The sequence below is a fragment of the Euprymna scolopes genome, chromosome 7 (genome assembly GCF_053919585.1).
Source record: "Euprymna scolopes isolate OS-2025 chromosome 7, ASM5391958v1, whole genome shotgun sequence".
Taxonomy (NCBI): Eukaryota; Metazoa; Mollusca; class Cephalopoda; order Sepiida; family Sepiolidae; genus Euprymna; species Euprymna scolopes.
Window position 1 is genome coordinate 92,419,091 of NC_136488.1, and position 12,623 is coordinate 92,431,713.

The 12,623-nt window shown below is 33.0% G+C and overlaps 1 protein-coding gene across 1 annotated transcript in view; it reads left to right on the forward strand.

Annotated features, from left to right (window-relative positions):
- Positions 1-280: 280 nt before the first annotated feature.
- Positions 281-12,623, forward strand: part of LOC145279827 (uncharacterized) — a 289,465-nt gene continuing 277,122 nt past the window's right edge. Inside the window, exons 1-2 of the mRNA XM_080131233.1 lie at positions 281-408; positions 796-859. The gene's annotated coding sequence lies outside the window, so the exon portion shown is untranslated. The remainder of the gene's footprint in view (positions 409-795; positions 860-12,623) is intronic.

Sequence of the window (12,623 nt, forward strand, 5' to 3'; positions counted from 1 at the left end):
CCTACTTTTTTTCTTGCTATAAAAAGGTCTTTAAAATGTGCACATTACTGGATCAGAAGAAATCGATTCTCGTTTTTCGGACGTTTAAACACACGGCACGTTACTATTGTCAGATATAAGTAGTAAAAAAATAATAACAAACAAAACACACACACACACACACGCGCGCACACGCGCTCGCGCACACACACATATACACACACATATTAACATGCGCCATCGCGCGTTAGAATAAGGCGCAAACCAAACGGAGGTAATTTTTATTAAAACCGTCGACAGACAGAAATAAAACCAGAGCGATTTTTATACACGGAAAAATAAAAGGAAGACATACACTAAATACCTATGTTGTTTAATAGCCGGTTTATGTGTACGAAGAAAAAGAAGAAAAAAAAACACAGGCTACAGGTGAATCCATTTTTTCCGCGTTAATGTAACAAGTTCTGTGTGCATAACTTCTATCGATAAAATTAAATAAAAATGTTTATTAAACAGAAAACCTATTTAAAAAGAGATAAACACATATACCTGAGTGATTATTATTTGTATTTGTTTATTTTTATTTATTCATAGTGTATGTTTGTCTTCTTTTTTATATATATAATATCGCCTGCCTTACATAACAATAATCATATTAATGAAACGGGCACTTGCGTTCCATGTGATACCTACTGCTGGTCTATAAAGAAATTATATTTCAACAACACTACATTGGATTATAACAAAGTTGTTGCTATTATTATTATTATTATTATTATTATTATTATTATTATTATTATTATTATTAAACCACAGAAAATCTTTACCAAGTACCTGTCAATAAATGAATTACACGGAGTGTGGGTTCCCGCAAAATCAGGTAAGATAGTATTTATTTTTTATTGTTTTTTCTTTTCTTTCTTTTGTTTTACTGTTGTTGTTTTAAAGCGAAATTTACGAAAAGCAAGTGTACACCCACCGTAACATTAATGGGAGAAAAAAGTCTTACTTCGGCAGTGTTTGCACTAATATCCATATTTAAAAAAAAAAAAGTGTTTTAATCAAAGAAGTAAAAAAAGAAAGAAATACAAAAAGAAATTGTTTCAAACTGAAAGTTTAAAAAAAAAAACGTACCAATCGATATAGAAAATGAAAGGGGAATATATATATATATATATATATATATATATATATATATATATATATATATATATATATATATATATATATATATTGTGTGTGTGTGTGTGTGTGTGTGTGTGTGTGTGTGTGCGGCATAATTACGTTGACACACTGGTTCTACTCAGATCAGCGAAATTAAGCAACGTTAAGCCTAGCTAGTATCATATGGGTGACCATTTGGGAATTCTAGGCGCTGTATGTACTCTCCGCTTATCTCAGCATTGTTTTCAGTCGTCCTGACCCTCCACTTGTTACTGGTGTTCAACAATACCGACTCAACAGAGGTACGGTTGTGATTGCACAACTCTTGCCACAAAACTTTCACGCACAGACATCCTTAAAGTGGATATCTATAGTCTGTGAAGACTGAAAGAAGCCATATATAAGTGTGTGTGTGTATGTATGTATGTATGTATGTATGTATGCATGTACACAGAAAAAAGATCACTATATAAACTACATTTATTATATCAACGTCGTAAAAATATAATAAACAAATTATTCAAATACCATATAATTTATCTCACTTTAAGTTGGTACAGCACCGAACATCAAAACTTGACGACGCAGTTTCGAATCTCGATGCGACAAGACACATTCTGTGTGTGTGTGTGTGTGTGTGTGTGTGTGTGTGTGTGTGTGTGTGTGTGTGTAATTTACCTTTTTCCGGGAGGTTAGACACAAGGACAAGTGTTAGTTTGATGCCAGTTTTTTTTTTTCTGTGGAATGAACTAGATGCGGACTTGGCACACACAGGCTTTCAGTTCTTATAGTTAAACACCGGCCCACTATATATCAAGTTATAGGTGTTTAATAGAGAAAAGTCATGAATTTAACAAGGTTATTAAGCGTTCTCAATCAAAGAAGAGCAAGAACATTGCAAATCACTAATTAAATATGTATGTACATACGTGCGTGTGTGTTTTGCTGATATAAAAATCACAGCAAATGTAAGGAAAATAAAACTACCTTATTGAAAAATATGATCTAAAGAATAAATAAAAAAGCAAGATATTTTATTGAAATAATATATAGTAAAACAAAATTATGCATACACACACACACACACACACACACATATATATATATATATATATATATATATATATATATATATAGTATGTATGTATCAGTAATCCAAGTAAGGTTAGTATGTATGTATGTATGTATGTATGTATGTATGTATGTATGTATGTATGGGGTGGAGAGGGCTCCCGTAAGCCGTGGTGAAGGCAACCTTTCTAGAAGAAGCAAATCTCTGATTTAAAAAACCATAAAGCGGAAGACCATTACCCGCATTAAGCTGGTCTGCAGTTTAATTTGTTGCTGGCTATCTTGCTCTTGCTTGTTGCTGGATCTCAACATTTTGAACCGAGAGAGAGACTTAGCTGTCGTACAAAGCTAAGACTCTGTAACATCATATTTGTATAGATACTCCCTCAGGCATTTGGGCTCATGGATTTTAAATGTCTGAGGGAGTGGCACTCGTCTGACAAGACGTTGCAATCATCATGTATGTATGTATGTATGTATGTATCAGTAATCCAGGTAAGGTTAGTATGTATGTATGTATGTATGTATGTATGTATGTATGTATCAGTAATCCAGGTAAGGTTAGTATCTTCATTGCAATGGTCCGCAGAATGTGGACTATAACAGGGATAAATAATAAATATATTTGTTCATCATCTTTAAAATGTTGTATTTATGCAAACATAGCATGATTACACCTTTCGGAACATGTTTCTCTCCTAGATATGAAAAAGGTCAACTTCCTTAACCGGAGAAAAAAAGGATCAACTTTAACCTCTTCATATATATATATATATATATATATATATATATATATATATATATATATATATATATATATATATATATATATATATATATATATATATATCAGAATAATATAATGTAATAGATCTACTGGTATGGAAATCCAGTGATTATTGGTATTACAAAATATTGGCTGTAATATTTATAAAGACAACTCCAGCTAAATAAAAATTACTCAATATACCAGATAGATCTTGCATATAATAAAAATTCTAAATTTGAAATTTAACCATTTCACATCATAAAATTTAAATTACTAAAGTGTGATATATATATATATATATATATATATATATATATATATATATATTAAATATGCACACACACATACGTATATCATTTTTCTTACTATTTCATTTTCTTATATATAGTTTTGTATATTCTTTTAGCAGTTATTGTTCTTTTTCTGTTACCTTTTTCTTTTGCTCCCATCATATCGCCCTCTATAAAATATGTTTTTCCAATTCTAATCTCAAAATTATTTGTTTCTTATCTGAATGTTTTCAAAATCGATGTTGTCTTTTTGCCTTTGCTTTTTTCTGATACCGGCTTGTTCTCATCTTCTGATGAGAAGCAATTAGTTTCGAAATGCCATGACCTAAGGAGGTTTCTCCTTTATTCCTCTTTCCGTAATCCTTCTTGAGTTGATAATGTAATAAAGTTCCTATGTAACTTTACGCTTTATCTTTTTAACTTGTGTATATATATATATATATATATATATATATATATATATATATATATATATATATATATATATATAAATTACAATAAGTTTACCAAGGTAATCAAAATGGTAAACTTAAAATATATTATAAATATTAAAGAGCAAATATTTACAAGTACAGTAATCTCATACATATATATATATAACTATATATATATATATATATATATATATTCATATATATATATATATATATATATATATATATATATATATATATATATATATATATATATATGAAATAAATTTTTAACATTATTTATATCAATATCATGAATTTAGCTTCAATAGAATTTCTGCCGTAGGATCCTCTTAAAGACAAAATAATTTCCAATAATTCTGTTCTTTAACACTAATTCCATAAATAGAAGTCCAACAGCAGGAGATCAACATTATTCATCCTAAAAACACACACAATCATCATAAAAATACATGCTTCAACGGCTACTAGACCCTATCCTCCAATGTCTAAGGTCTCTCTCTGTACAGGGGTTTGTCAGGGCAACCTGGCATGAGGATACTTTTCCCTACAGGTAAACCCTGGTATAGTATTCGCAGCACGAATTATATCTCCTCGCTTTGGCTAAACCACACCTGCATTTCTGAGGAATGGTGCACCTTCTCAAGTAGCAGCACGAAGCTGAATACCCCATCAATCTGGATGAAGTCTTGTCCTGGAATTTAGTAAAAAGAGACCAAAAAGAAAGACGTACTATAATATATTTTCCAACTTCTTTAGTTAATCAGTGTTTGAGGGTAAAGAAGGTTCGTGGAATATTCAGATATCTGTGTATCTCATATAAAGGTCAAATGGTAGCCATATGAAACAAGCCCCTTGATTTGTGAGAACTTCGACTGAAGTAAAATGAAACATCCAAGTATATATATATATATATATATATATATATATATATAATAAAACTCAAATGACCTTGTAACGATGTATGTAACCCACTTTCCGGTTTACGACATCCGGTTGCGCATGCGCGCATGACCTGCGCACTGAAATAGTAACGTTATTATTTCGAAATTATTATTTAACATGGGAAGAGTGGGGTTTAAAATAACTTAAACGTAATACAGAAATGTGTCTTTTATGTAAAAAAAAAACTATTTTCTTTACGTCACAAGTGTCACGCTCATACATGAATTCCATAGCTAATATAACATACTTGCCCAACGGGTCACGGGTAGTCTAGTATATATGTATAATTCTGCCGTCGATTTTGACATATAAAGTTCACAAAAGAATAAAATTGCCCGAAATCTACACATATGAATTTTTTAGGCTTTTGTGTAGAACCATCCACACTTTTTGGAACAACTGCTAATCTCAGTAGGTGCAATTGATTGTCATGGACAGAGCGGAGAGTAGACTTTGGGTTTTATATCAGTTTTTCTTCTCATAGATCCATGTGCGTCTCTTCCTGTGGTTTTATACGCGCCTCCAGATACAAACCTGGACATTTCTACGTTCTAGCACAGTACGCACAGCGCTTAGTATTCTCAAATGGTCGGTCTATCTATAGCACTGGCTCGGTTCATTGTTGCTTAATTTCGATGATTTAAAGAGAACCAGTTTTTCACACACGCGCTATATATATATATATATATATATATATATATATATATATATATATATATATATATATATATATATATAAAGAATAACAGTCTAGTTGCATTTCAAGATCCAATTATTTATTTTTCATGCAAACAGCTCTTCCAGCATGTTACAATTTCGGCACATTTTTTTTCCGTTTCGTTATGCAGAAACAGTCAGTTATTATTATGTCAATAGCGACTCTTTTCGGGCATATGCTCAGCAAAAAATTAAGAAATTCTTTGCGTATAAAGAAAAATGCATGACAATGTCTAAAAAAGAAAAAAAGAAAGAAAAGTCATAGAAGCCTCAACATTGGTATACACAAAAAATGAAATATAACGGAAAAAATATTTTAACAAAACACACACACACACAGATAGATAGATAGATAGATAGATAGATAGAGAGAGAGAGAGAGAGAGAGGGGGGGTTATTGTGTTACTAGAGAGTATTATCCAGATGAGAAAAGCTCAACACTATTAAGAGGGGCAATCAATAATATTACACGAGAGATGAAGAAATAAAAGTTATATATAACTTTATTATATTATCAGAACAATAAGGAAAAGGAAAAGGTTAAATTAAGAAAAATATCTTTAGGCCATGGCATTTCGGAGCTAAATGCTTCTAATCAGAAAAGAAGAAGTACTAGAATTATACAAAATGAAAATATATAGAAAAAAAACTGGCTTAAAAACATTTAGATTAAAAATGTTAATGAAGGAATAGGGTAATATGGTAAAAAGTAATAATAAATAGGTACAGCATATAAGGCTAAATCGGAAGAGTAGTATATATGTAGGTAAAGAGAGACGGGCTAGCAGACAGATAAATATAGTGAGAGAGATGAAGGTAGATAGATAGACAGATATAAAAGCAATGGTGATATGCAACCATTGTCGAAAAATGATAAAGAATGTTAGAAGCCTGAGGGGACTTATTATCAATCAGACTCCCGGAGCCCCCCCCCCTTATGCTGCTCCTGGGTAATCACTGACATGGATTCGTTTGAAAATCCCTATTCAGTAAATAATAGTAATGCTGAAATCATGAGGAACTGCTTTGCCACTCAAATTCCTGAGCAACTTAATGATCGTTATCAACGAGAAACCCGCGTCAAAGTGACGTTGCGATAACGCAAAGTAATTTTCGACGTGTATTGAAAGAAGCATGCGGTGGGGCATATTTAGGTTAACATCTGTCCTTTAAGTTTATATATATATATATATATATATATATATATATATATATATATATATATATATATATATATACACACATATATACACACACACACACACACACATATATATATATATAAACATAATACATGTGTGTGTGTGTGTGCGTGCGTGCGCACGTTAATGGCATAAAAGGCATGCTAAAATATTTTTTAGTTTTTAGATTTAGTTCTCTTTGGAAACCCCTATTTTGATCATTCTGCCTATCAGTAATTTGTAATTAACTGAAGAAGTCCATTCCTCACTTTTTCTATTTATGCATTTCCCTTGCACTCTCTCATCGCGTCTTGATTCAAGCACTTTGTAATTGTTTTTAATATCTCCGTGAACAACCCATGTCTTTCAATCGTAAGCGTGTCCCTTTTCTTCCTAAGATTCTCATGGATGGCCCTGCTCTTGAGGAGACACCAACTCTAAAGCCTCTTGGTCTTTTGTTTCTCGTCAGATCCTTCTTGAATTTCATATATTAGATCCATTGTTCGTTCTATTCTTCAAGATGTCGGTTCTCTCTATCATCCTAAACACTTTTCTCCACATCGGGGACTATTCTCTATCTCTACAACTCTACTATCAGATCATGTGTGGAATACTATTGTCCGATTTGAACGAGTTAATCCCTATTCCGTGTAAGAGTTCTTGATGAAGTGCGGGAACGTATCTGTAATTTGACTGGCGCCTCCCTTTCTTCTTCTCTGCGATCTCTTTCACAACCGTGATCTTGCTAGTCTCTGTCTTTCATATAAATATCATTATGGCGCATGTTATTCAGAATTATCTGGACTATTCGCCGCTTCTTTTGTTCTAGCTCGTTTAGGTGTTGGTCTCGTAGTCTCCGTCAATTCGCTATATTGATACCTTGTTGTACTACAGCTTCCTGTTTCAGTAGCTTGTTCAAAATAAAAAAAAAATGCGTGTGGAATTCTCTTCCTGCTGATCGTTTTCCTACTACTTATAGACTTGATCTGTTTAAAACTAAAACCAATATGCGCCTTCTGTCTTTGCGATAATTATCTTTCTCGTCAGCTCTTTACATCAAGTGGCTTCATGTCTTGTCTGGGGCGATTTCCATAAAAAAAGGTAATATAAATAACGGTAACTGTTATAACTCACAGATCACGGGTACGCCTAGCAGCTAAATAAAATTGTAACTATAATACACCCGTTTGCTACACTGATTCGTTTTCATCCGAAACACTGACACGTGACATTCAGATCCATTCATAATTAAAATGGTCAATGTTGCAGCGAGGAAAATTATGCTTCTTTGCTAACTCAGCGTTAATGGAACATTCGCATATTTATGTGTCTCATGTAGAGTTCAAGTGTTAGCCCCAGGTAGGGTGGGGGGGGGGCTTTCATTTCTGAAAATTCTGACTGAATGAAAATGAATCGAAAGAGACTCTATTATTATTATTATTATTATTATTATTATTATTATTATTATTATTATTATTTTCATATGTAATAACTTTCTTTTGGCTTGCTTTTAAATTGTTAATCAACGAATATGGGGAAGATGAAGACTTAACATTACTGAAATAAGTAATGATAAGTAAGTATTTTATTGGCCCGTCTTACTAGAATCATATATGTAACCACTTTTCGTGTGTCTGTGTATGTACTTTTCTCGTGCCTACGTGACTTATACGTTATTATTTTTCTCCTAATGAGTCACTAAATATTAAGAGTTAATCAGATGAAGAGATTAATGGTTGAATAATGATGAATATTGTTAAGAGATTGAAAATAATGAAAAAAATATCTCATGACACGTTATCAGATTTGAAGATGGCCATGTTGTAGCCCGTTGAGTATCTAGTAGCCATGTCTTTCATAGATGGGTAGCTCTTGGAAGTAAACCGTTCATAGAATTCTGGTTTAGTATCAGGCATATGTAGGAAGAAAAAGAAAGTCTTTTGCAGTTGTGATAATAAGACGAGTTCTTGCTGTGAATGTCTTGTCTCATGATGACCAAGAGATTGAAACTCGGTCGAGCATCTTTCATAGAGTAAAGAAAGACTGTCATAAAAGACCCGTAGAAAAGAGAAGAAACTATTGTGTCACTAGATTGTGAAGTCGATATTGAACTCTGACAAGACAATAACACGTGCTCAGAACAGCACCTCTCCATATGTGGTAGCATTACTCCATCTTTGGACTAATCTGAATCTTTGATCGTGATGAGGTTACAAAATTAAATCCGGTGAATTTATTACGAAAATCGATTAAGAACATTTTGAATACATTTTTATATATCCTTTTACCGCTCGTATCTAATTTGGTTGACGGTAGGTTTACGTGCTCGGCTGAATAAAGCTACGCCGATGGTAGGCAAGGTTACAATTTGACACAACGCGAATGGCTATGACTTTTGTTAATATATTTCAGAAGTCTGTTTTGGGGAAATGTCGTCTGCGATTAGATGTTGATAGATGGTGGCGTGAGAGAAAGTGAGGCGACATATTAGGCGGCAAGATTTTATTAGATCATCGGCCTGTCAATTCGAAAAATTGAATAAGAAAAGCAACAAACAGGAACTTCCACTTCTGTTTAATCAAACATATATACGAAGTGCCTTAAGACAGTTTCCAGACTTTTTTTTTCGTATGGGCACTTTTATTGATAGCACACACATAAAACTCTTCTCCGGTCGCGGTGCACTTGTTGTACCGTTCCAACAACTTCTCGAAAGCCCCATGGAAGTTCTCTTGTGTGATCGTATGAATGACCCTCGTCGCAGCTTCTTTTATCTCCTCAATTGTCTCATAACGACGTCTCTAAGGTTTTTCTTAAGCTTAAGGAATAGCCAAATATCACAGAAAGCAAGGTCTGGATTATAGGGTGGGTGAGGAACTGTCCTGATGGCCATCTTGGTCAAATAGTATGTGAAAGGATGGAGTTGTGGTCTGGCGCATTGTCCTGGTGGAAATGCCACTGACTCGATTTGAAAAATGCCGGCCTCTTTTGGCGGAATCTCTTGCTGAATACCCTTGAAACTTCAACATGGTATTTCTTGTTGACTGTGTATCCAGTGGGAACCCAGTGCATGTAGATCATGTCCATGCTGTCAAAAAAAGTTACCATCATAAGTTCCTGTGTGTATTTGCTCTGCTTGACTTTCTATGATTTGGGAGAGCCAGCGTGATTCGACTGGGAACTGTCTCTGTGTCATAGCAGTAGATCCAGCTTTCGTCGCAGGTTACTAGAGCATTAACAACTGCGGGATTTGAATTTATCAGCTCGACCATCTCCATGCTGTCATGGCAACGCATTTCTTTCTGATCGGAGCACCTTTAGGGCAAACTTCCCGCAAATTTTCCGCATCTTCAGTTCCTCGTGAATAATTGTGTATACAGTTCCCACAGACATCAAACTATGCACTTATTGTTTCTATAGACACACGACGGTCCTTATCCATGATTTTTGTTTATTTGGTCAATAAACTCCTCACACACCTCTCATCATCCCTACATACTCCTTGCTTTTTTTAAATCTCTTATACCGCTAAAAAATGATGCTCGATTCATGCAAGATGGCCCAAAAGCAGTCTGAAGAATTCCATACGTTTCTGTGGCATTTTCCAAGTTTAAAACAGAATTTTATTGAATATCGTTCTTCTAAAGTATCCCTATATCCAGATTGCATTTTTGAAATTAACCAGCTTTGACAATCAGGCTTTAATGCGGTGTATTCTAATTCCTGCTGTAGCTGTTCATTTGAGCCTGAAATCATAAAAATTGGTCAGTTATCTCATAAGATGTATAACAATAACATACTGAATTTTCTAAGAGTCTACAACTTTAAATTCCTTTAAAAATAAGTCTGGAAACTTATTCAAGGCACCTGGTATATACCAAAAAAGAATCGTCAAAAATACACCTAGACCTTCCATTGTAAAAAAAAAAAATTTTTTAACTGGAAGAATGGGCTAACCAACGTGCCAAATATTGTCTGGATAAAATCACTCCGAAATATATAGATAAGGAATCACTAAGAACTATATAGGTAAGGAAGTCTCTATAGACTTGCTAAAAAGAGGATCGCTTCACTATGATTAGTTTTTAAATCTCTGTAACAGTTTTTATGGTAAACAACTGATGATTTTTTTACAATAATATAAAGACTAGCGTAAATTCTTGAAAGTAAATTACTACAGTGATTGCAAGAGATTGCAAGACTTAAAAACAAAGGAGTTTTTCAACGAAATACTTGTGACTAAATTTTCACCGTATAGTTTTAAAGGTTGGAAAAATTCAAAGATTATATATATATATATATATGGTAAAAATGGTAATTAGTAAAACCTGAAGAGAGTGCTCAATACTATTGCAGAGCAAATATGCGTTTTATTTTACTGCTTTATCTGTTCAGTTACATATGTTTCGGTTGCCGGACCATATTTACGATCCAACAGCCTAGTCAGACCTTACAGAAATGGCTATTATTATTTGGAATATATATTAATAATGATAAAATACACGACACATTATAAAATGAAATGCCGTGGAGTCAAAATGTAGGAAGAATACAGAAAGAAAAACTAAACACACGAAGAAAAATCAGATGAAAGATTGGCCGGTTTCTTTTGGATTAATGAATGTTTTTTAGAAAACTTGTGATTTGAAATTCATTGAAAAACAACAAAAAAAATAGGAGAATATGTAATGCCTATTTACAAACATAAACAGGATCTCAAGCGCGAGGATCCGACGAAGGCACTAGTCATACACAGGAATACTATTATTCAAGCATGTCTGATTGAACACGACAGAGTTATTCTTTTTTCCGATTTTTCTGGATGTCTTTTCCATTCGCCGAGCGGTCTTTTTTCTATCAGCTGGCATATGTATAAAATGGCGCCCAAACGTTGTTGTTCAGCCATGTTCTTCTCAAGCGCTTTCTATCGGTGCATCCGGTTGTCATCAGGAGCAATTGTTGTCGTTGTCTTTTTCTTTTTCTTTTCCTTTGAGGCTTCGTGTATTTATAGTTTTTCTTTATTATTGGTTATAAAGGTGGGTGCAGGATGGTTAGGAATACTGTTATCCACATTTCTAACTTTACAAAGTGCACTTTGATCTCTCTCTTTTGTCTCGGCGCTTATTTCTGACCAAACATATGAGAAAAGCACAGTTAAACGGTGAAATATAACTTGCCACTGCATAACAAACTCAGATGCTGATTAAGTACTGCTGAATTTTTATTGCATTTCATCAATGTTTCTTTTTTTTTTCTGATTTTTCTTTCTCTTCTTTATTTTTAATTAAAATAATTTTCGCACGCACCACGTATTTTATTCAAATAGCTTCGTACGTGCCAAAAACATATATTTTTCGTTTTCGTTCCTATGTTTTATCGTTTTTCAATAAATTTCAAATGTTCACGTTTTCTGGACATGTTCGTTGATCCGAACGAAAGCGGTCTGTCTTGTTTGACTTTTTCCTTCTTGTGTTTAATTGCTTTTCCTTTTTGTCTTTTTCATATATATATATATATATATATATATATATATATATATCATTATTATTATTATTATTATTATTAGTAGTAGTAGTAGTAGTAGTAGTAGTAGTAGTAGTAGTAGTAGTAGTAGTAGTAGTGTTGAAACGATTAATCGGAATCGGGAATCGGAAAAATCGGAACTTTAAGACTATCGAAATCGGTATCGGAATTGGAAAAATTTATGCCTATTTTCCGATGCCAAAAACGATTCCTTTATCTTTTTTATATGATTTTATTCAAAACCAAATCTTCCACATCCTGTAGTAATAAAAATAAAATAAAAAATAATTATTGGTTTTAAATTTTCAGTAAAACTAAAAGCTATAGATCACTCCCACAATTGTGATTTTACGTTAGATAAAATATATGCACATTTAACGTGTGTGTATTATGGTAATCGGGAAAAAATAACAATTTCATAATTTAATAGATGGTTATAAATCAGAATCGGAATCAGTAATTGTATCGGAAGCAGAAATTTAGTACAAAATCGGTAATAGTATCGGAATCGGGAAAAATATTGAAATCGTCCCATCACTAATATATATGA